This window comes from Falco biarmicus, chromosome W, assembly GCF_023638135.1.
Source record: "Falco biarmicus isolate bFalBia1 chromosome W, bFalBia1.pri, whole genome shotgun sequence".
NCBI classification, from domain to species: domain Eukaryota; kingdom Metazoa; phylum Chordata; class Aves; order Falconiformes; family Falconidae; genus Falco; species Falco biarmicus.
Window position 1 is genome coordinate 23,592,493 of NC_079310.1, and position 26,047 is coordinate 23,618,539.

At 43.4% G+C, this 26,047-nt stretch overlaps 1 pseudogene; it reads right to left on the minus strand.

The window, feature by feature from the left end:
* Nucleotides 1–21,535: 21,535 nt before the first annotated feature.
* Nucleotides 21,536–26,047, minus strand: part of LOC130141930 (uncharacterized) — a 50,825-nt pseudogene continuing 46,313 nt past the window's right edge.

Here is a 26,047-nt window from a genome sequence, read left to right on the forward strand (position 1 = left end):
GATGTACTTAAAAGGGAAGACAGGAACTTAAGATCTTTTTCCCGCCCTACTCATTTTCCATAATTGGCCCCAACTTCCTCCTAAGTCTTTTCCAGGTAGTGAAAAATGAAATGTGTGTTGGAACCCAGCTTTTTGCCCCTTCAGCTGTTGGCACATCTGTTCATCTGCTGAGGATGAGATGCACGTTACCATATGGCTGAAATGTTAGCGACTGAATTTCTGATGACTGCTTCCATAAAGCCAAACTAATGTTTCAGCAGCATGTCTCTTACCAATTGATATGCACAGAACCTCAGGTTTGATATTTTAGCTCTTCCTCTCTTTTTCAGGGCACAAAAAAAAAGAAAAATTAGCCTTCTTGTTTACCCAGAATCTATTCTCTGAGTGCACATGCCCGTGCATCTCTATGTGTCTGTGTCTAACACTGGATGGCCCTTGGTGCCAGGCTGTCACTACTACTGCGCGTGTCAAGTGCTACAGGACTGTAGCTGTTCCCATCATTTTATCCGCAGCTATGGCTAACTCTGTGCTACAGACAACAGACGAAAGGAATAGTTTTTGCAAACAGCACAATGTTCAAAATGCCTTTTTATCCTTTTCTTTTGGTGCAAAACTTTAAAGTTTTTGACTATGTACAGAGTAGTTTTCTAAGTGTGTGCTGACAACGTATTTATTTGCATGTGTGCCTTTTGAGTGTGAAGAGTGAGTGAAAATGCTTTGTGCCATGTCTGGATGCAGATTAGTTTTGGCTAAGAAAAGGAAGATGTATGACAAACAAAATCTTTTTCTCCTGCTGTGAACAAAATAGTTATTTCTAAGTATTTTCCAAAGAGTTTAGATGAACAATTTTAGGCATCAGGCATGAAAATTATGCACAAACTGCATGCTCTGACATTTCTGCATTTGCTGCTTGTGGTGCATTGTGGCTCATAATCACTTGGGTTTGCTCAGTGACTGAGCTATTGAACTTGAGAGAAACAGAGCTATAGAAATCTATAGTATGAGATGGAAATGAATGAAGAGTGTGAGCACCTGAAGAGCAGTACTTCCCCGCTCTGCTTTACAGAGATGTTTTCTCTCTGTTTCATGAGTGAAGAACCTGAGTTTGGAGTCACTAGGTGAATTGCTGCCGTCACACAGTGACGCAAAATAGGCAGAAATAGAAATGGGAATGCCTGACTTCACATGTAGAAAAGTTCAGGTTTGGAAGTCTGACAAACAAATAAAAGTTGGTGCTAACTAGTTGCAGCAGGCAGCTTCTCTTGTCCACAAGCATGCTGCATTTGCTATGAAGCAATGCAAAGGAAGGAGCAGAAAAGTTGCTCATCTTCCAAGGAACTCAAATCCCCATGAGAAGATTCAAACGTGTAAATGCCTGCTTACATATTTTTTTTGAAATTCCCTTTATTTACTTTTTGTTATTCTTTTCTTAATCTCATCTAAGTTTTTGTTTGATTTAAGCACTCTGTTGCAGTGTAGTCACGGCAACAAGTTTACTTCATTGAGTCTCTTTTTTAGGAATGTAAGATTTAAAAGAAAAGAAAAACAAATTCAGACAAGATAAGCCTTCATGTGGTCCTGACCCAGCATTTATTCTTAGTCATGGAGGAGGTGTGAGTGAGGAGTGAGTGCAAAGTTGTTCATGTGCATTTGTCTCCTTGAGTTCACTGGAGGCTCTGCTTGTGCCTGTGACTGTTTGTAGGTATGCCTTTGAGTATGTTGTGTCCAAATACGATGTACATGGTAGAAGAGACCATGTAAGAGTTCTGGTCACAGTGACACTGAAGTTACAGTTGCCTGCCTGTACCGGCGTTGATCTAGGTAGTCCATGAAACAATCACAGAGAAAGCACAGCAGCACAAACTTCAGTGAGAATTCCCTACACAAACGTAGGTCCACGTTGATGGAGCTCCTATGTGATGTCTTCTCAGAGTACCGGTGTTAATTTAGGAACATTGAACTATGGCAGACGGGCACTTGCAGTCATATCTGAAACTGCAGTATAGACACAGCTCTGACTAGGGCCTATCTGTACATAGTTTCACATTGCTGTAACAGTAATTGTTCAGAAACATTCCTAGTGGCATTTGCACAGCTCTCTCCTGGGGTGCAGTTATACTAGTGAAGAGGTGATGCATGCTCATCCCACCATTAGTAGGGCAGTGACTACACTACATCAATTTCTAGAAGAGCAGAATAAAAACAATACAAAACCTGTCTGCAGAGATGCCCAGTGAACGATTTAAAGACTTTTGAACATGTCAGCTCTAATTAATGTGTTTGACAGCTGTAAGCCAGCTCAGGTGGTGTGTACTTTAGCACCCCCTAAATTGGTCAAGGCAGGTTCTACCTAGTGTTTAATTTGATCTTTCTAGCATGTATTAAAAGCAGTGACACCTTGATTGCACTAGACTCTTCTGAAACACTACTTCCAAAGGATTAGCTAACAAGGTTCATCTGCCTATCCTAAAAAAAGTGCTGTTTGTCCACATTTGTATATGCATGTGAATTAAGGGAGAGACCCATGGCTTATTTGTCTGTGGCACTGTTTGATGTTGGGATGGCATGCCTAATGTTATCATCTTTCCAACGGTCACGATTTTTTAATTGTTTTAACCCAGCAATAGATTCCAACCATACCCAGATTCTTGGATAACCAGTTTTTCAGTGTATCTTTTTGTTACTACGATTGTAGGAGGGAAGGCAGGCGGGAAGTTAGGGAAGTGGAGTAGCACAGAGTATATACACAAGTGTTGGGACACAGCCAAGCTTTAGATTAATACGTGACTGTCGTTTCACCATCTTTTGATACACTGAGTTTTTCTGAGCAGTGGTGCAGAGTGGAGTAGCACAAACAAAGGCTTTAAGGGAAAGAGAGAACCTGGTGGAGGCTTTCTTCTGCATTACATCTCTGGTATCTCAAGTCTTTCACAACAGGTATGAATTAGCAATAAATAACCTCTGAGGACAGAGGAATAGAGAAGGATGCATTTTTAATTGCAGGATGCACAAAGAAGTATAGTAAATGCAGGGAGAAGTACAGGGAAGCTGTCCAGCAACTGGGACTCCAAAGGTGGCAGCTCTTGCCTTAGAATGGTCAGAGAGAACAGTTACTATAACAGCAGCTTTGATACTTAAAGCCTTATTCCATTAGTGATTTCTGTAAATGTTTTTTTTACATTATAGAGACATCACTTGAGTGTAGCTAAACTTGTTGTTTCCCAAAACCTTTGCAGAGAAGGGCAATCTCTTGCTCTGTTGTGGAGGACTAGAACACTGAAGTGTCAAGTCAGTAAAAATTTGCTGTTCGTTTTAAGGGAAATCAGATTGTGCCCTTTAAACTTCTTGTACAGATCTCAAGGTTGATTCTGATCTACATAACCCCAAGACAGCTGAACTTCAACCAGTAAGGAAGAGCGGCGCATCAGTCCTCCTACCATCTCATAGGTTTTCCAGTGCCATGTCCTTTGACAGCACATCACAAAGCAAAATGGTCACTTGGTGCACAGCCAGCCTCCCAGGGCAGTTGCAGGGTGATTCTTGCTGTGCAGTATGTGCAGCAGCGTACAAAGGTCTCTGAGCTGTAGGCCAGGTGACTGTTTACAGTGTAACCACTATACCAAGTCAGAGAGAGAACAGAAAACGCGTTCCCTGCATGTGAAGTTACTCATGATTTAGAAGAATGGAGCAGCTAGTTTAGAATTAGTCCTTGTCTCCCAGATAAAACTTCCTTCACTTCTCCCCGACATTTAATTCCTCTAGGGTTAGAGTACTGATCTACTTAGACTGGTCACACAGCTATACAGGGCACTTGTAGGGAAGGTGATTTGGAGGAGACATTTTGTGAAAATAGTTTGATGAGGAGAGAGTTCCTTAAAGCACCATTGACCACCCCCAACCCCGACCCTAACCACGCCCAACGTCTGACCCTAAACCCGACCCCGGCGCCTAACCCTAACCAAGCGCTCCAAGCGCGCGGCTGCAGTACCCCATTTTTGGCCGCCAGGTGGCAGCAGCGCCCCGTGCTGAGCACTGGCCGGGCGAGCACTGGCCGGGGTCTCAGCTCAGTTTACGCCACCGGAGCCCGGGAGTGCTCGCTGCGGCTGCGGGGTGCCCTTCGCTCTGCCCTCTGCCCACTCGCAGCCCAGCCACTATTACCCGCTGCCTCCGTACTAAAAAGCACCCGCATGGTTCGAGTGGCTAAATCCTTTGCATCTGACAGCTTTACAGTTGGGTGGTTCTTTCTACCTGTGCCCCCGGCCCACCAGGAGGGAGCAGCAGCAGCGTGGGGAACCCACGGCACAAGGTGCGGGGGGGGCAGTGGGCGGTGAGGTCCTACGGATAAGCCCCAGCGATTGCTGTTGTTCCAGGAGAAATTTAAACAGATGCGGGTACCACTGGGCTTGCTTTAGTCACAACTCAGAGCCGGGCTGCCCCCCCAGCGAGTGGCAGAGAGCAAAGGGATACAGCACGGCTTAGATATGCTTCTCAAACCGTTAGTCAACGTCTGAAGTTTTTAGGAGTTTCCTTTGGTCCTGTCAGTTCTGCAGATCCATCACCTGACTGTCCCAGGTGATTTATCTCCTCAGTTCCAGGCTGCTCCTCAGATCTTGATCTTCTTTCTGCCTGCTTTAACTCACACACTCCTTCAAGTACACTTAAGTCTTTGAACAAGCAATTACTATTCCAGTAGACAAATTTTTCCAAAAACACCTGTGTACACAAGTTGATCATCTGTTGTTTCTGTTCTCCCACTGATTAACTGGGCTGGGCTTTAAACCAGCCTTGGATTAGGGCTACACTAGGGACAAGGCATGGTTCTGCCACTTTAGCTGCTTCAGCACTTTACATTTCCTAATTCAAAATACTTTTTCTCTAACAGACAACACAGAACAAAATGCTAAAACTCCAGGTTTTACAACAAACAAAAAAACCCCAAACCCTAAACAGTGCCTCTGAACCGTTTCCCTTTCCATCCAACGGGTGGAAACTTCCTCAGTAAATGACAAGTGTCCATGACCACCCAAGTGACCTGTGCTTACTGAGCAGGAAAGCAAACAATACTTTTTCAGCTGGCACATGTATCCAAGTATATACCCAAAGAAACTCCGTCAGCGTAACTTGCAGAGAGCTCTGCCATCTTACAGCCTTACCTGTAGTGACTATAGTTGCTCCGGTCTTGTACACTCAGGGTCGGGCAGGGGGACCACGATGGGAGTCTCTTTCTTTTTCGGTTGTTAAGGAACTGCGCCGCAAGAGGCAGCATGCCCAAGAGATGATGCTGCAACTGCTGGTCAATACTATTGAAGAGAAGCTTCACGCAATATGTTCATCATAAGGAAAAAGAAAAAAACCCAACCCTCTGCCAGCAACACACAAGGGTGTTGATCCACAGGTTGCTGCACGATAAACCATTCACACTCTTTATGCTGCAGCATGCAAAAGGCAATCCATTTTCATGCAGGACATTTTCATCACATTAACCGATGGCAACTTAGTGTCTGAGCCTGATGTAACCAAATTTCATCTAACAGGCTTAGAGGGAGGCAGAAAGAAAATTTACTCTGCAACATTAAAGTAAATCCGTATGATCACGAGGCAAAAGCTGGATCTTTTTTCTCTGCTGAAATTCACACATGTGCACAACTGATAACATAGATTAATTCTAAACAAGCCCTACAAGGAAACGCAGTTCTACCTTTCAAAAAGTATTTAAAAAGTAAAATAAAAAGCAACTGGAAAAAACCACACCCAACCACAAAACACTTTTGGACACATGAGCAAAGCAGCCTGCCATCACGTGCTTTTTTGCAAAAAACTAACTGCAATTAGAAACTAAAAGCAGTAAAATGAAAGGAGATGGAAAAAATGACAGTAAGAAAGACCTGTTTATTTACTGAGCTGGTACTTATGTTTGTACGCTGAATAAATTAAGCATGCTAAATCACAATGGCAAAAATTCACGTTTCCTAAGAACAAGCTGTTAAAAGCTAAGACTGAGAAGAATGCTCATATGACTTCAGTTCCAAAGAGCACTCTGGGTTTTTAATAAACTTTTGATAGCTTGCAGACTGAAACACTGGAACTTTGCAACAGCTTTTAAACCATTAGGACTGAGCAGAACTAATCCATTTTTGTTAGCCGGTGTGAAGAAAAAATAAATAAAAAAAATCAAATCAGCTCTAAATAAGGCAAAGCACACTACAGTTTCAATTTCTAACATAGCTAACACACAGAAGACCTGTTTTTCGATGCTTCTAGATGGACAGGATTGCTTCAAGGAGAGGCTGAGGTTTGTGCAAATGCCTGTAACTCATATAGTAAGTATCAAGATTCTTTATGCAGTATCAGCAAGTTGTATTTCATCATCATCAAAATACTGGATTTTTTGCTTTTCCATCCTTTTGAGGGAGGGAGGATGAAGGCCTTTCCAGGACCCAAAAGCTGGTGGTAAGGCTGTGAGACAGCACCACAGACATGTAGCAACCACATCCTGGTTCAATGTGGGAAAGATGAGTTGAGCTGAAGCTGTTACACATTCCTTGTAGGGAAGGTGCTTCGTTTCAGGACTGCAGATGTGGAGAAAGGAGATGGAAAACTGGCATTCTGGGCAGGCAGCAAAGTGCTTGAATTTGTGCCAAGCCTAGCCTGGAAGTGGAGCGACCTTACTGATTTGAGGCTCTCTTTCAAAGAGTCAACAAAGGAGCAGCCCTGGACACACCTGGTGCCAGCTCTTCCCGCGCTCCCCTGCATCTTCCAGCATCCAGCACAGCGTCCAGCTGTACAGGTAGCTTGGCTGAAGTTCAGTTGCTGAGGAAGAGAAGGTGAAACTGAATACAAGATCCTGCTGAAAAAAATCTTCTGTCATTTAGTCATCCAGCAGAAATACAAAGGTGATTAATTTTCCTATTAAGCGTAATATTTTGCTAGAAAGAACAAAGACTCAAGCTACTTGAATGTGACACCTAACTACAGGTAAGCAGAATATAAAATGGATCCCAGTAAGATGGACTAGCTTTGTGCACTTGCCACAGTTTGGAATTTTTGTTCATCAGCTCTCCTCTTCCTAAGAGAGGCAAATTGTGGGAGACTGCTGCTTTTCCCAGCTCCTTCCTGTTCAGTGATGTGCCGTGGCTGTTTGCACGGACACTGATAAAGCAGAAGGAGCCGCAAGTGAAAGGTTTAATTACCTCCTGATGACCCCGTACCTTCATTTATCAAGCTCTTAGCTACATCATAACTTATTGACGGTTGTCGTTAGCCTCTCCAGCAACGTTGCACTGTGGTATGAACTGTAAACAACAGGACACAAAGGAGTAAATCCTTTCTTCTCGATTCCAACATCCTCCTTGCTTCAGTTCGCAAACTGATGCATCTGGACAGACAACAGTACGCCTATCTATGTAACAATCTTTTCCTATATGAAAGGCATGCAGGCTTGGTTTTAAAAGATAAAGTAATCCCGACTGTTTTGTTATTCTTCAGTTGGAGTTACTGCCCTACTCTGAAAGAGCAGTAAGAAATGGGAGGGGGGAGAAAAAAAAAACCACAAAACAAACTACAAACATGAAGACATCCACAGTATAGAACTCTACTCCTTGCTTAAACTTTCAAATTGTAGGCAAGCTTTTCTGCCAGGTCTCCTCTCTATTACCCACAGTAAGCCACCAATCGCTACTGGGGAGTTGGGATGATTTATACCACTGGAAATCTGGGTTTGTTCTTTTTAACAGCAAAGCGTACAAAGCAGCTGAATCTAAAATACAATTTGGTCTGTCCTCACTCCGCACGACTTAAATACAAAGGACAGTGGGAAAGCTCCATTATTTAGGAATGGCTACTGAAGGACTGACTGAGGTCACATAGACATAGTCCAGCTGGCTGGACAAAAATGCACATCGCTCTCAGCTTATCTGAAGTAAAGCAAAATACACTGTCCTTGGCTGTTCTTGTTACTAATAACAGGAAGATCGTGGTGGGAAAAGAATGTTGCAGGTGGGAACAGAAAACTACAGAAGAGAAACTAGGGGCGGGCTTGGTATTTAGGCAACTAACCAATAATGAGCTTAACTTTTGTAATATGTATGAGCTAATTATAACAAGGCATAAAAGGTGACTGTAAGGGACAATAAACGAAGTCTGCTGATCACTCATATTGAGTGACTGTGTCTTCCCTCTGTCGCGACAAATGGCGCCCGAACAGGGACCCTAGAGAGGGCTGAACCTGCGAGCCACGGTTCGACGGAGATTCGGGTACCGGTCCTGAAAGCAGCGCAGGAGGCGGAAGGGCACAGTCCCCGCGCCCGGGAGCACCTACAGAGGGTCCCGCCGGCCACGCGTCGCCGGAGTCTCGCAAAGGCTGCAACAGCGCTGACGAAGGTATGGAGAGACAAGCGACGTACGATTCGCTCATATGCTTTTTAGAAAAGCGGAGCGTTCGGGACATAGACTGTAAAAAGGCATTACCCGGGTTATTAGCGTATGGGGTAGCATCCGGGTCCCCCGCGGCAGCGGCGAGCGGCGGCGCAGCCCGGCAGGCCCCGTCCCGGCCGCGGTTTCTCTCCGAGGCGGCACCCCCCCCCCTCCGATCGGCGCCATGGCGATGCAAGCGGCCAAGCGAGCTGACATCCGGCTGCCCCCAGAGGTCAGTCGGGTCCTTTATATTCGGAACCTGCCGTATGAAATCACAGCGGAGGAAATGTAGGATATCTTTGGGAAATACGGACCTAGTCGACAAATCAGAGTTGGAAACACTCCTGAAACAAGAGGAACAGCTTAAGCTTCTCAAGGAAAAATACGGAATTGATTACAAACCCACCAACCCCCCCCCCCCCCCCCCAAAAAAAAAAAGTGCTTCAGATGTCACCTACAAGAAATGGGTTTCTGCCTTGACCTAGCAAACATCTCTGTGCTTAAAGAGAAGCCTTTTTGCCTTGATGGAGATAATTTATTCTGTATTCTGTATTTATGCTGTATTCTGAATGTGGAAATTGGTTGGGACTAGGAGGCTGGCTTAAAGGCATTTTGCAAACGGGATTATTATTTATGATCATTATTGTAATAATAGTTTTTTGATCAAAACCAGCCAAAATTATTTGTAAGCATTAGGCATATCTGAAGAGAATGCCTTTATTTGAATCAGCAGTTAAGGTGTAGTTTAGTCTGAGGCTGTGGTTTTATCTGCTTCTGGTGAATTTTTGAAGTGATGAAATCAGAGATACAAGGTATACTAAGAGTTATGAGGTAATAAGGTAATAATCTAAGTAAGGGTGCTGTCTTTTATGTCTACAAGTGCAATATGCTTTTATGTAGCAGAGAGAAACTTTGACAATAATGTTGCTTGAGCGAGATGTGCATGTGACAACTTGGGAAAAGGGATATCACAACTGGAGTGCAACAGTGTTTCTACGTCTGGCAGAGTGAAATCTTTCAAGACCTGAGTTTAGACAGTCTAAAATAAATTGTTAGTACTCAGAAAACCCATCTTAAGCCTCTTTTGCTTACATAGTGTTATGGAAGTCAACTGCTTTTGTAGAGAATTAATGATTTTTTAATACATATTAACAAATACTACTATTTTAACTTGAGGCAGTTGAGTGAGAAATACTCACGTGTAGCATTTGAGGGAATGTCAGCATAAATCGCACTTACAGTAAGACTGCATTTTTAATTACTGTACTCGTTAAGATTCGATGATGCCATAAGGCTAAGGCCTTTTATCACAGATCGGTTCTGAACTAAAAGGTGTGTGCACATGTAGATATGCACATTTGTGTTATTTTCCTTAATTGGCTACAAAATAATATAATTAGGTTGGGGACTAGATCTTGGGAATTTGTCTATTATACTTCTGTTTGTTAAGGAACGTGCATAACACACAGCACCCATGTAGGCTTGGCTTGTGGCACAGTTGTCAAATTTAGCATAGACATTCAGACAGATAAGCAACGTACTCTTCTTGTGTGTATCACCTACAAGCCATTATGGCTTAGTGTGTAAATCTGTATGTAACTATTGAAAAATCCCCTTATGAATGTATATAGCTTAGAACTAATTTTTTCCCTTTGTTAATTCTTTGATATCAATGAGGAATTCTTCAGAAACTGTATGGACTGGTTGGTTGCATAAGGGCAGTTGTTATTTGGACAGAAAATTGTTAATGGTCAGGGATTTTCCACTAAAATATTTGCAAATATTCCTAGTCAAACATCAGTTTGGTTTCTTTTGGGGTTTTGAGCTTGCATTAGTCCATGTTCAGAACTTTAAAATTACCTTTGAATTTTTTAAACTTTTTATATCACTGGAACAGAAAGAGCATCTAAATTAAAGCGTCAAGCTAACTTTATTTTTCAAGTATTTCAGGAATTATACTTCTGAACTGAGATTTTATAAGTTGGCTGTGTATTTTCCTGTGTTAAAACGCTGTTATTGAAAATGGTCAACCAAGCCTATGTCGCCCAAAATAAAAACGGGGGAACTGTGGATAACTGGCTAGCTGAAAAGGGTCACATAGACATAGTCCAGCTGGCTGGACAAAAATGCACATCGCTCTCAGCTTATCTGAAGTAAAGCAAAATACACTGTCTTTGGCTGTTCTTGTTACTAATAACAGGAAGATCGTGGTGGGAAAAGAATGTTGCAGGTGGGAACAGAAAACTACAGAAGAGAAACTAGGGGCGGGCTTGGTATTTAGGCAACTAACCAATAATGAGCTTAACTTTTGTAATATGTATGAGCTAATTATAACAAGGCATAAAAGGTGACTGTAAGGGACAATAAAGGAAGTCTGCTGATCACTCATATTGAGTGACTGTGTCTTCCCTCCGTCGCGACAAATATTTTACTTCCTGCTGACACAACTGAAGCTTAGAAAGAGATGCATGGTGACCTTTTTTTTCTGCTAAAGCCGTACATAGACAAATAGTATCTTTCAAGCAATCTTTGTATGTCTTGCTGGCAAGTAACAAATCATCTACATATTGTACACATATAGAACCTCCAGGTAATATAATATCTTTTAAATTTTCTCCTTGCCAACCCAGCACATGATCCTTAAAATAGTTGCAGGTGTCAGAGGCAGCTTGGTCCACAAACACACTTGCTGCCAATTCATTATTAAAATTCTGGAGAATCATTCCCTCATACTTCAACAAAGCCTGTTGCAATCTTCCCCAGTAGTCACTGGGGTGTTCCCCTGGCCTCTGTCTACATTCCTGTACTTTTAGTTCAATTTACTCTTATCTCCTGGCAAGCTCTAATCACATTTATCAGATTTCTAACCACTATTCAGCAATTATCTCTATCTGTTTGATTATTATAATCCCAATTAGGATCAGCCTAAGGCCAGGCAGTGTGATTTCCCCTGGCTGTAGGGATAATTCCACATTCTTTTCAATTATCTTTCTGTCTGGACCTGGATGGAACAACTCTCTCAATAACAGGTTAACATCAGTCCAGGATGGATTATATCCCAAATATATATTGGAAAATAATAATGCACATAGACCTGCATCTTCCTTTAACCTGGGCATTTGATTTCCCCACATAACCAAATCCCTGGGGTTCCAGGGGTGATGGGTGTATACATGTAACACTGGAGGTGGGGGAGGAACAGTTCACATGCACACACCCATCTCTCCACCACTGGCTGCATTGCAAGAGGATTAGGGATAACGTTAGAAAACACAGAGTAAGGCCCAGCAGAAGCAGTGAGGACAGCAGAGGCAATTTGGGGGGGGAACCAACAAGCAATACAAAGGGAGGAGTATAGGGTGGTGCAGTTACCCACAGCTGCTGCAGCTGAAGTTCTTCCTCAAGGTTTTCGTACTCGTTTTTGATCATCCTCTTTATGGTGGTCATAAGCCAAATTATTCCATACATATCAATAATCCATTTGCTGAAATTTTTTTTCACCTTCCAAAATTTTCCAGAGGGTAGCTAATTTCTTTAATTCAAAGGATCCTTCGCGGGGCCATACCCCTGCTCCTCTAAGTGCTGGCCAGTCTTCCTTACATAACATTACAAGTGAGTTGATTAATCTGAAGAAGGATGCGCATACTAACTTGTAAAACTCAAGGTCCTTTGTGTGGGCCCAAAGGATAACATCAACAGGAGGCCTCACACATCAAGTAGAATATGAGTTAGAACAGAGTCAAAATTGCTGACCCCCTGCAGTGCTTGAGAAGGGATAATACTTAACAGGGTCAATACAAGGAAAGTCTAACACTAAATCTTTTGAAAATGAAATATCATAATGGACTCAAGAAACAAAGAGTATGCTTTAAACTCTTTGCAAAACATGGTCAAGTTCCAAGCCTCTGTGTCTATGCACAGTCACTAAAATCTATAGAATCACAGAATGGTTTTGGTTGGAAGGGACCTTTAAAGGTCATCTAGTTCCAAGCCCCCTGCTGTGGGCAGGGACATTTTCCACTAGATCAGGTTGCTCAAAGTTCCATGCAACCTGACCTTGAACACTTCCAGGAATGGGGCATCCACAACTTCTCTGGGCAACCTATTCCAGTGCCTCACCACCCTAACCATAAGAAGTTTCTTCCTTATATCCAATCTAAACCTACCCTCTTTCAGTTTAAAGCCGTCGCCCCTTGTTCTGTCACTACAGGCCCTCTGTTCATCTTCGTAGATGATCTTCATAGCTTCCAGGAGGATCTATCTGTTCCATGATCTTACTGGACACAGAGGTGAGGCTGACTGGTCAGGAGTTCCCAGGGTCCTCCTTTCCACTCTTTTTAAGAATGGGTGTGATGTTTCCCTTTTTCCAATCACCAGGGACTTTGCCTGACTGCCATGACTTTTCAAATATGATGGAGAGCGGCTTAGTGACTACATCTGCCAGTTCCCTCAGGACCCTGGGATGCATCTCATTGGGTTCCATGGACTTGTGTATGTCCAGGTTCCTCAGGTGGTCTTGAAGCTGATCTTTTCCTATGATGGGAGGCACTTCATTCCCCTAGTCCCTGCCTTGAGATTCAGGGACTTGAGAAATGTGGGAAGAACAATTGCCAGTGAAGCCTGAGGCAAAAAAAATTGTTGAGTACCTCTTCTTTCTCCTTGTGAGTTGTCACCAGATCCCCTGTCTCATTTTTCAGGGGGGGTGGTGGTGGTGGTGGTAGTGGTGTTTCTTTTGTTGTCCTTTTATGACTAACTTACTAGTAGAAGCCCTTATTATTCTTCACGTCCCTTGCTAAATTTAGCTCCAGCTGTGCCTTAGCTTTCCTAATCCTGTTAGGGATTCCTGAGCAGTATCCCTATATTCTTCCCAGGATGGATGTCCCTGCTTCCAATGCCTATGCATTTCCCTCTTGTGTTTCAGTTTGACCAGGAGGCCCTTACTCAGCCATGCTGGTCTCCTGCCTTCCTTGCCTGATTTCTTGCACGTGGAAAATGAGAGTTCTTGTGCTCTGAGAAAAATGTCCTTAAAGAATTGCCAGCTCTTATCTGCTCCTTTATCACTGAAGGCAGGTCCCCAGGAGGTCCCATCCACCAGTCCCTTAAACAACTGAAAGTTCACTTTCCTAATGTTTAGGGTCTAGACTATATTTTTCATCTGGCCTGTATCCCTCAAGATCATGAATACCACTGGGGCATGATCACTGCAGCCCAGGGTACCACCAGTCTTGACCTCTCCAATAAGTTCCTCTGCATTGGTGAGCAACAGGTACAGTAATGCATCTCCTCTGGTTGGGCTTAGAAATCACCTAGCTTAGCAAGTTATCCTCAATGCACTCCAAGAGTCTCCTGGACTGCTTACAACTTGCTGTGCCTCTTTTCCAGCAGATGTCAGAGTGGTTGAAGTCTCTCAGCAGGATCAGGGCCTGGGAGTGTGATGCTTCATGTAGTTTGAAGTAAGAATGCTTCATCAACATCCTCCCCTTGATCAGATGGCCTGTAGTAAATACCAACCGCAAAGTTTCCTTTGTTGGCTTGGTGTCTAATTTTCACCCATAAGCTCTTCACCTGTACACTGCTGTTTTTCAGGCAGCTCTGTGCAATCAATCATTTTTTTTACGTAGAGGGCAACCCCCACCCCTCCTTCCTTTCCTGTCTCTCCTGAACAGTCTATAGCCGTTGATTGCAGTCCTCCAGTCATGCTATTCATCCCACCAAGTTTCAGTGATAGCAAGAAGATCATAGCTTTCTAGCTGCACAGTGGTTTCCAGCTCCTCTTGTTTCTTACCCATGCTGCATGCATTGCAATAGAGACACTTCATTTGGACTGTCTCATCTTTTTGGAGGAACTTTTTTGGAGGGTTGGGGGGCATTCCTCACTCACTACTCTGGTAGGTGCACTCATCTACCCTGTTGCTTGTGAATACACAAGTGTCACAGCTTTGGACACCCCACCCCCCCACCCCCACACCCCCAAGTTCATCAGTTTAAAATGCAATTCACCGAGTCAGCCAATCTGCCAGCAGAGTCTCCTTCCTCTTCTAGATAGGTAGATCCCAGCCCTCCCCAAAAATCTGTATTTATTTAAGAATGTCCTGTGATCATAGAAGCTAAAGCCCTGGGTGACGACACCAGCCGCAAAGCCAGGTGTTGATCTGCATGATGGGTCAACATCTGCCCACACACCTATCTCTAACTTTCAAGATAGAGGAGAAGATCACTTGGGCCCCTGTCCCCTTCACTTGTGCCCCCAGCGCTCTGAAGTCCTGCTTGACCTTGCCTAAATTATGCTTGGCTGTGTCATTGGTGTCCACATGGAAAAGAAGTAGGGGATAGTAGTCTGTGCTTTTTACCAGTTGTGGCTGTGTCTCTGTGACATCCTGGATCTTGGTTCTTGACAATCAGCAAACTTCCCTTGAGTGTATATCAGCCTGGCAGATCAGTGCCTCGGTGCTTCTCAGTAGAGTCACCCACTGCTAGCACTCGCTGCTTCCTTTTGCAGCTTTTTGCAGCTTAGATGCTTGTATTTGTGGCTTACACCAATTTACTCATAGTGAATAGGTCTGGAATGAAAAGCATACTTGAAGTTCAGGTTAAATGCCTGTTAGTCTAAGTAATGAGAGAAAATAGGCAATATTAATCAATTTTTAACAAAGCAGGACACAGAAACTAGATGGTTATTTTCTGTTTTATAGGTTGTTCTTTATGTTGCGATGCATTTTTTCTTTATATTGCCCAAATGGTGTTTTAACTTAAAATTTTCTTTAAAATCTTTAGATCCAAAGTATTCTGAAACATCCCTTACTTTAATGCAAATTAATGGATTCACTGTGAATTCTAATTACATATTAAAAGAAAAACAGAGAAAGAAAACATTAACTTCTAGAATTAGTGGCATGGTCAAAATGTGTTAAAACTTTCTGTCTTCTGTGTAAAAGTCACAGAATGCTAATAGAAGGTTAATAGTTGCTTTTGCTGCCCCTTCCTCCACACTGGGAAAGAAGTATATTCTCAGTCAGTTTCTTAGGTTGATTTTTAAAGAAGTTGAAATAAATGAGTGGTCTGACTGATTCAGAAGCTATAAAAGATTACTAAGTACATCATGGATTACAAAGTTTTAAACATGTTTTTGAGGGAAGAAATAATTATGCCAACCAGCAGGAATCAGACGTTGAGAAGAATGTGTGGAAAAGTTATACCAGATCTCCTCTCTCCAACACAGTTTTAATTAAGTGAAATAATTAAATATCTAAAGCTCAATTAGCCTATAATAGCAATTTGAAAAATTCTGTGTTCTGTTTTCTTGAGCTTTTTGAAGAACAAGAAATTGGATATGCTGATGTTTTCCAGCCAACTAAAGGATGAAAATAAAAATGTCTCCATAGAAACAAAGCTTCTTTCTAGATGGTTTCTCAAGATATGCCTGAACTAGAAGCAGATGTCTGATTTGAGAACCTTCAGTGTAAATGAATGACTTATCAGCAGGTATTGGAAATAATGTGGAAGTCCTATTAAAGGGCCCTGGGTTCCTGTCACTCAGGAAGCCCCTGCCAAAAAAGGGTTGGTTGTCCAAATAAAATAGAATAAATTCTCATTAGGCTTTAGCTTTTCTCAGGAAATTATTTTCTCTGCATGTTCTTTCTCCTGTGAATCTGAACATAAGTTGTTTCTTCTGTTCATCTATTCTGCTGGCTCTCACTTTCTCCACCTCTTTTTGGATTAACACTTGATATGTGCTGCTACTTTAAGAGTTGTGACATTTGTGATTTTTAACCCCCCAACCCTCTTTCCCCCACCTCCTGTGATAAAATAACAACCAGAAAAGAAATCTAACAAGGCATTGCATGCCTGTTGAGAGAGAACAACCTTGATTTAAGGAGAGAACAGAAAATATGTGACAGGGGAAGTGGATCAGCAAAGTTATAGACGGCTAATTTCTCCAGTTTGTGTGAATTTATAGATTATGTTGTAGCCCTTGACAGTATAACACCAAGTGTTGCTAAAAAGAAAAAGATTTTTCTTTTAGAGGGACCACAACTTTGAAAGAGTTTCGATAAATGTGTCAGCTTTGATTACTGATGATACACTTCTAGGATTCAAAATCAGATTATAGGGGGTTTTTTTGGTGTTCGGTGTGTCGTTGTAGTCATCTCCGTGTCCCCCCGTCCCCCCCCATCTGACTAAGAAGTATGTACATTTTGGTTTTTCTTTCCTTTTGAAATTATTGAGAAAATTTATCTGCAGTTAATAATGTGTTGTTCTAATTTAACATTTGTGCTGCATTTGCACTTTCTAGCATCAATTTTGGACCCAGACACCATTGCACTAAGCACTGTGCAAATGCAAGGCTAGAATTTGTTTACTTACAGCCAACAGATGAAAAACTTTATCACAGACCTTTCAGAAGCAGACAGGACATGTTTTCCAATGTTTCTAGATTGAAAGTCAAGACCATATTCCCCGCTGCTCATCTCTGCTTTTTTTCAGTGTCTAAGATGTACATAGTGATGCTTTTAATAATACTCAAATGGATAAATGTGAATAAACACAAAACAAGGCTTCTGAAAAGCCTCAGTATTACTATGCAGCGTTGTTGTGGGTTAACTAAGCACCACAGCTTGCTCACTTCTCCCCCCACCCCAAGTGGAACAGGGGAAAAGGAAAGGAAGAGTAAAAGCAAGAAAACTTGGCGATTAAGATAAAACAGCAAAAAAATTGTTTAGTAAGTGAAGGCTAAGTGGATAAAGAGAGAATAAAAAAAAAACCCAACAAGTGATGCAAAGGTAATCACCCACCACCTCCTGTAGGTAGACTGATGCCCAGACAGTTCCTGATCAGAAGATGGCTAACCCCCCCCTAAAATCCCCTCTTTTCCCTTAATTGCCAAGCATGACATAATACGCTATGGAATATTGTAGGGGACTAAAATAAGTTGACCTTGTAGAGGAACAAGGCTGAATTGGCAGAGCTGTTAGTGTACAGATAAGCGGCCAAATTTGGCAGTGAAACCCCAAGAGTGTGAACAGCTCGTAATAAGTAACTGCTTTGCTACACATAGACAAATTCCCAGGTGCTTGCTGCACGTAGCCACATTCCAGGGCAGAACTTGGGTAGATAAGCATTTGTATATAACTAGCATTTATGTATGCAATAAACGATCTCACTTCTTCACTGACTTGGTGTCCTGGTTTAACCCCAGCCGGCAACCAAGTACCACACAGCCACTTGCTCACTCCCCCCCACCCGGAGGGGTGGGGAGGAGAATCAGAAAGGAATGTAAAACTTGAGGGTTGAGATAAGAACAATTTAATAATTTAAACAGAATAAAGAGGTAAGAACAACAACAATAACAATAATAACAATTAAAACAGAAAGGTGGGGGAAAAGGGTAAAATCCAAAGGAAAAGGGAAAAGGAAAAAAACAAGTGATGCACAGTACAACTGCTCACCACTCTCTGACCGATGCCCAGCCAGCCCCCAAGCAACGATCCCCCCAGCTAACCCTCCAAGTTTTATATACCAAGCATGACGTCCCATGGTATGGAATACCTCTTTGGCTGGTTCAGGTCAGCTGACCTGGCTGTGTCCCTTCCCAGTCTCACATTCTTTACATCTTGCCCAGTCTGAACAGGCCCAAGACCTGCTGCTTGAGCTATCTCTTCTTTAATTTGTTCAAAGGCTTGTTGTTGCTCCGGACCCCATTTAAAATCATTCTTCTTTTGGGTCACATGATAAAGAGGGCTTACAATCAGACTGTAATTTGGAAAGTACATTTTCCAAAAACTGATGACACCTAAGAAAGCCTGAGTTTCTTTTTTATTAGTTGGTGGAGACATCGCTGCTGTTTTGTTGATCACATCCACTGGGATTTCACGACGTCCATCTTGCCATTTTATTCCCCAAAACTGGATCTCCTGTGTGGGTCCCTTGACTTTACGCTGTTTTATGGCAAAACCAGCTTTCAGAAGGATTTGGACTATTTTCTCCCTTTTCTTGAAAACTTCTTCTGCTGTATCACCCCATATGATGATGTCATCAATGTATTGCAGATTTTTTGGAGCTCCACCCTGTTCTAGTGCAGCCTGGATCAGCAGATGGTAGGGCTGTGTTTCCACCCCTGGGGCAGTTGATTCCAGATGTATTGGACGCCCCTCCAAGTTGAAAAAAACCTGTGGCCTGCACTCCGCAGCCAAAGGGATTGAGAAAAAAGCATTTGCACTATCAATAGTGGCATACCACTTGGCTGCCTTTGATTCCAGTTCATATTGAAGTTCTAGCATGTCTGGTAAGGCAGCACTCAATGGTGCCGTGACTTCATTCAGGCCACGATAGTCCACTGTTAGTCTCCACTCTCCATTAGATTTTCACATTGGCCATATGGGGCTATTAAAGGGTGAGTGGGGCCTGCTGATCACTCCTTGGTTCTCTAGTTGGTGAATCAGCTCCTGGATGGGAATCAAGGAGTCTTGGTTTGTGTGGTGTAGGGAATGGAGGCAGTGAGTTGTTTTGACATTGATAATATGCAGCTGTGGCCTTGCTTTGACGATGTGCAGCTGTGATCCTGCAGCAAAGAGGTAAATAACTTTGAGGGAGTATGAGAAGAAACCCAGGTGAGACAGAAACAAAGGAGGAATGTGATCTCACCTCTAGAAAATAAGGATACAGTGTGAACAGCAGAGAGTAGCCTATAGTGAACAGCGGCTGGGTGCGTGGACAGTAGAGTTTGACCAATAATAAAGCTTTTAGCAGCGCGTGTACAGAGTATAAACTTATAAAAGCTGTAACTAACTAACAATAAAAGTCTGCTTCACCATCCTTGCAATGTCTGTGCCTCGTACGCCACAAATGGCGCCCCACAGTGGGGTTTTTTAAGGAGGGAGGCTCACAGAGCCCGAACCGGTGGCATAGCCCGACTGAACCAGGAGCCACGGAAAATTTTGTGCACCCATCACCTTAAAAAACAGATGAATAGTTGGGAACGATGGGCGGGAAGTTATCCCGAGATCAACAGCGCAGCCTGGATGTATTGCGACGGCTGCTTGCAACTCAGCAATGAGCTGTGGCGGGTCCGCAGCTAGTGACTCTGTTAGAATGGATCCGTGACAAAGTGCTGGACTTTCCACCTGATGGCACTTTGCAAATTTCTGCCTGGCAAGCGGTCGGCAGACGATTGTATGATGCTGCCGCGGAGGGGGACTCCGCGGTGGGGAATACATTTAGCAACCTTGTGGCAAATTCTAGCTACTCTTCTTCAAGTTTCGACTAATTCTACTAATGGTGCTAAACCAGGTGAGGCTGTAAATTCCAACAACAGCGTGAGCACTGAACCAGGGGAGGCTGTAAATTCCACTGACAGCACGGCTCTTCTCAACACACCGTCAACGATGGCAACTCCGTCTGAACCTCCTCTGCCCCCAAAGCTCCTGTCACCGATTGCAGCGACCCTCACAACACAGGACCAAGTGTGGGAACAGTACAACTGTTAAGTTCAGACTGGGCAAGATGTGAAGAACATGCTCTATAGTAATTATTCCATTATACTAATGGAATTGTAGAAAGGACCAATGGTCTCTTAAAACGACTTTTGAAACCTCACGAGGGAAATTGGGATGTCCGCTTGTGGGAAGCTGTTAAAGGTGTAAATGATAGATGAGGGGTAAACGGATGCCCCAAAATAACCGCTTTTTGCCCAACGGCTCCTTCCTTGATTCCCTCATTAAAGGGACCAAATGATTTAAAGAACCCAGCTCACTTCCCAGGGCAACCCGTTCTGGTGGCACTTCCTACTGTGGGAAACATACCACTGGTACTGAAAGCCCCACTGAATGCATGTGCTTGGGTGGCCTCTGATGCCCTGGGAAAGGAACATAAGATAAATACCCATCATTTTAACTCTTTTTGCCTCAGGGAGGCAAACTCTGTTGTTTTATTTTTGCAGGAGAACTCCGAGGGACACTGAGAACATGAACTATAAATAGATGAAAATTCAAAGCCCTAAATTTTAAAATTACTAATAGTAAAATTGGACTGGTACTACTTTTTTGTATTTTCCCACTTACGCATAACCAAAAGGGTGCTGAATGGCCTTGGTCTAAAGTTACTGTTGGGTATACTGGTTTTACCGGGCAGTATCCAAAGAATCACTTTCCAAATTTGGCCACTGTAGTACTGCATGATGATAAGCCCTATTCCCCACTTGAATGGGAGTGGGATAGGAAAGACTGGATCAGAACCTTGACTGGAATAATTGGAGAAAAGATTACGGTAGGATGTAGAAAAGTGGAAGGACTTCTCTATGAAAAGGCCTCTTTAATTACCATCTCTGGGAATCTTTTGGATCCAAATTTAACAACCAGAATTCACCCCAGTATTTCAGCAAAACTTTGTCATACTGCTGAGTGGGAATGTGATAAGCAAGAATACCTTATTATGTGCTGTCGCCAAAAGCACGTCGGCAATTATACCACCCTGGACCCAAGTACCAACAACGTTGAGATCTCTAAATCTTGTAAAAATGACAAGACTGACTGTTGGTATAACTTCACCTTGACGAGGCCTGTCTATGTGGTGTGTAATTGGCGAAGCAATCCGGCAAACCAATCAGATCTATTGAGTCTGACCTTCAAATTCAAAATAAATGCTGTAACTAAAACCCCAGTGATGCTTGTTGCAATAGTCACACACCATGGCATGGACACCACCCTCACACTAAATGATAAAAATAAAGTTTTACCCCCCTTTTATGGTGGCTCAGGGTGACAACATCTCCATACGATGCAGATTAATTACTGAGTCCCTTATTGTGCCAACAAACAGCTATGGAGTTGAACCCCATGGTTCTATTTTGTCATGTAAAAACCAAAGCCAAGACTGTTGGCTGAATCCGTTCTCTATCTCCCTTGGCCTTGCACCTGTCTTCCCTAACAGCTGCAGCTTGTTACAGCCACGGGTGGGTAGTACAACAAAGTTACTTGGTCTCAGGATTCAAGAATAGATCAAGGCCACTTTCTTGTTAACTTCAGCACAACAACTTCAGCACAATTCTAATTCCAGGCCTATTCTAATTCCAGGCCTGGATTGTGCAGATCTTTAGGGATTCTGTGGCCACTCTTCTGCAGCCATTCTTCTACAAGGTAATAGCTAAATTGAAGAAACCTGGAAAAGCTGCGATCTGCAGCTCTACACCGAACTCTGGACTCCGCTTTTCACCTTCCAGGTTCCACCCGCCTCCGACCTCCAGCTCCCTAATCGGACAACTTCCCTTTGGGTCCGATGCACAGAGACTTCCGCATTTAAGCGAACAGCATTTAAGCTGAACCGCATTTAATCGAATAAATGGGTCCCTGTTCGGGTGCCAGACGAAGAGGGTCCCCCGTGGAGAGTCGGCCAAGTCACGACAATCACACCTATATGGCTACATGCCGTGCTCACTTTATTAAACAAACAGGTCATATTTATAACTTAAACCAACCGCTCACAAGACTTTACACCCAGGTGATTGGATAAAAGTCTCTGCCCACGCGGGCGTCCGTGTCGCTGATCGGTGAGCATGCTGCAGGCGCCTGATCAGTGTGCCGATGAGAGTGTGCTGATTTCGCGGTTCCCAGGACTTGCTCTGCACCTGGCTTCTTGTTTGTGCAGAGCTTGTTTTCCTTCTCCCACTGCTTGTTCCCAGAACTATTTAAAACTGCTCTGCAGCTTCAACTAACAGGCCTGGGTTGTCCAACCCGGACAATGGTAACATATGTCCTCGGTCCTTTAAAAATCCCTCTACACTTCACCTTCTCTAATAATCGAGGCAGCCACTGATTGTATCCATAACGTGCCCGGATACAACTAAGAGCCAAAGAAAGGTTATTTTGGATTATACCAAGTGCATCTACAATCAATTCGTGATCTTCCACATTCACCTTTTCCCATTTTGGTAGCACATCTGCTAACTGCCACTGGTTAGTTCCCAGAGCCAATAGGGAAGATTGCAAAGGTCGTTGCAATCCTGCCAGATCATTAGCTGTAGTTGCCAATTTGTTCATTAATATCTCTGAGTCAATGCCATTCAGAACCCCCAATCCTGTTCCCAAAACACCAGTTAGGTCTCTCCAAGTCCATTTCCCAGAAGGTGTCCGTTTCTGCAGCCAGGTTATCCATCCCTCGTAAGAGGGTTTTAGGAAAGGAGAGCAGGCTGGCTGAATATCTGAAACATTAACTTGCATCAACAACTCAACTCGTTTAAGAGACCATTCTGGATTAAACAACATTTGTTGCTGACCTGTATTTCTGATTATGTATGGTCCAATTTCAAAAAATTTTGGATTGGGTAGAGCCATTGGTTGAGTGGTAGGTGTAATGACTTCCATCCTGAGTTCACCCCAGTATTTTGTGCTTTTTATACCACGCATAATCTTATAGGGGTACTGCACTGCAGTCAAATTCAGCCAACAGTCTTGGCTTTGGTTTTTACATGACAAAATAGAACCATGGGGTTCAACTCCATAGCTGTTTGTTGGCACAATAAGGGACTCAGTAATTAATCTGCATCGTATGGAGATGTTGTCACCCTGAGCCACCATAAAAGGGGGTAAAACTTTATTTTTATCATTTAGTGTGAGGGTGGTGTCCATGCCATGGTGTGTGACTATTGCAACAAGCATCACTGGGGTTTTAGTTACAGCATTTATTTTGAATTTGAAGGTCAGACTCAATAGATCTGATTGGTTTGCCGGATTGCTTCGCCAATTACACACCACATAGACAGGCCTCGTCAAGGTGAAGTTATACCAACAGTCAGTCTTGTCATTTTTACAAGATTTAGAGATCTCAACGTTGTTGGTACTTGGGTCCAGGGTGGTATAATTGCCGACGTGCTTTTGGCGACAGCACATAATAAGGTATTCTTGCTTATCACATTCCCACTCAGCAGTATGACAAAGTTTTGCTGAAATACTGGGGTGAATTCTGGTTGTTAAATTTGGATCCAAAAGATTCCCAGAGATGGTAATTAAAGAGGCCTTTTCATAGAGAAGTCCTTCCACTTTTCTACATCCTACCGTAATCTTTTCTCCAATTATTCCAGTCAAGGTTCTGATCCAGTCTTTCCTATCCCACTCCCATTCAAGTGGGGAATAGGGCTTATCATCATGCAGTACTACAGTGGCCAAATTTGGAAAGTGATTCTTTGGATACTGCCCGGTAAAACCAGTATACCCAACAGTAACTTTAGACCAAGGCCATTCAGCACCCTTTTGGTTATGCGTAAGTGGGAAAATACAAAAAAGTAGTACCAGTCCAATTTTACTATTAGTAATTTTAAAATTTAGGGCTTTGAATTTTCATCTATTTATAGTTCATGTTCTCAGTGTCCCTCGGAGTTCTCCTGCAAAAATAAAACAACAGAGTTTGCCTCCCTGAGGCAAAAAGAGTTAAAATGATGGGTATTTATCTTATGTTCCTTTCCCAGGGCATCAGAGGCCACCCAAGCACATGCATTCAGTGGGGCTTTCAGTACCAGTGGTATGTTTCCCACAGTAGGAAGTGCCACCAGAACGGGTTGCCCTGGGAAGTGAGCTGGGTTCTTTAAATCATTTGGTCCCTTTAATGAGGGAATCAAGGAAGGAGCCGTTGGGCAAAAAGCGGTTATTTTGGGGCATCCGTTTACCCCTCATCTATCATTTACACCTTTAACAGCTTCCCACAAGCGGACATCCCAATTTCCCTCGTGAGGTTTCAAAAGTCGTTTTAAGAGACCATTGGTCCTTTCTACAATTCCATTAGTATAATGGAATAATTACTATAGAGCATGTTCTTCACATCTTGCCCAGTCTGAACTTAACAGTTGTACTGTTCCCACACTTGGTCCTGTGTTGTGAGGGTCGCTGCAATCGGTGACAGGAGCTTTGGGGGCAGAGGAGGTTCAGACGGAGTTGCCATCGTTGACGGTGTGTTGAGAAGAGCCGTGCTGTCAGTGGAATTTACAGCCTCCCCTGGTTCAGTGCTCACGCTGTTGTTGGAATTTACAGCCTCACCTGGTTTAGCACCATTAGTAGAATTAGTCGAAACTTGAAGAAGAGTAGCTAGAATTTGCCACAAGGTTGCTAAATGTATTCCCCACCGCGGAGTCCCCCTCCGCGGCAGCATCATACAATCGTCTGCCGACCGCTTGCCAGGCAGAAATTTGCAAAGTGCCATCAGGTGGAAAGTCCAGCACTTTGTCACGGATCCATTCTAACAGAGTCACTAGCTGCGGACCCGCCACAGCTCATTGCTGAGTTGCAAGCAGCCGTCGCAATACATCCAGGCTGCGCTGTTGATCTCGGGATAACTTCCCGCCCATCGTTCCCAACTATTCATCTGTTTTTTAAGGTGATGGGTGCACAAAATTTTCCGTGGCTCCTGGTTCAGTCGGGCTATGCCACCGGTTCGGGCTCTGTGAGCCTCCCTCCTTAAAAAACCCCACTGTGGGGCGCCATTTGTGGCGTACGAGGCACAGACATTGCAAGGATGGTGAAGCAGACTTTTATTGTTAGTTAGTTACAGCTTTTATAAGTTTATACTCTGTACACGCGCTGCTAAAAGCTTTATTATTGGTCAAACTCTACTGTCCACGCACCCAGCCGCTGTTCACTATAGGCTACTCTCTGCTGTTCACACTGTATCCTTATTTTCTAGAGGTGAGATCACATTCCTCCTTTGTTTCTGTCTCACCTGGGTTTCTTCTCATACTCCCTCAAAGTTATTTACCTCTTTGCTGCAGGATCACAGCTGCACATCGTCAAAGCAAGGCCACAGCTGCATATTATCAATGTCAAAACAACTCACTGCCTCCATTCCCTACACCACACAAACCAAGACTCCTTGATTCCCATCCAGGAGCTGATTCACCAACTAGAGAACCAAGGAGTGATCAGCAGGCCCCACTCACCCTTTAATAGCCCCATATGGCCAATGTGAAAATCTAATGGAGAGTGGAGACTAACAGTGGACTATCGTGGCCTGAATGAAGTCACGGCACCATTGAGTGCTGCCTTACCAGACATGCTAGAACTTCAATATGAACTGGAATCAAAGGCAGCCAAGTGGTATGCCACTATTGATAGTGCAAATGCTTTTTTCTCAATCCCTTTGGCTGCGGAGTGCAGGCCACAGGTTTTTTTCAACTTGGAGGGGCGTCCAATACATCTGGAATCAACTGCCCCAGGGGTGGAAACACAGCCCTACCATCTGCTGATCCAGGCTGCACTAGAACAGGGTGGAGCTCCAAAAAATCTGCAATACATTGATGACATCATCATATGGGGTGATACAGCAGAAGAAGTTTTCAAGAAAAGGGAGAAAATAGTCCAAATCCTTCTGAAAGCTGGTTTTGCCATAAAACAGCGTAAAGTCAAGGGACCCACACAGGAGATCCAGTTTTGGGGAATAAAATGGCAAGATGGACGTCGTGAAATCCCAGTGGATGTGATCAACAAAACAGCAGCGATGTCTCCACCAACTAATAAAAAAGAAACTCAGGCTTTCTTAGGTGTCATCAGTTTTTGGAAAATGTACTTTCCAAATTACAGTCTGATTGTAAGCCCTCTTTATCATGTGACCCAAAAGAAGAATGATTTTAAATGGGGTCCGGAGCAACAACAAGCCTTTG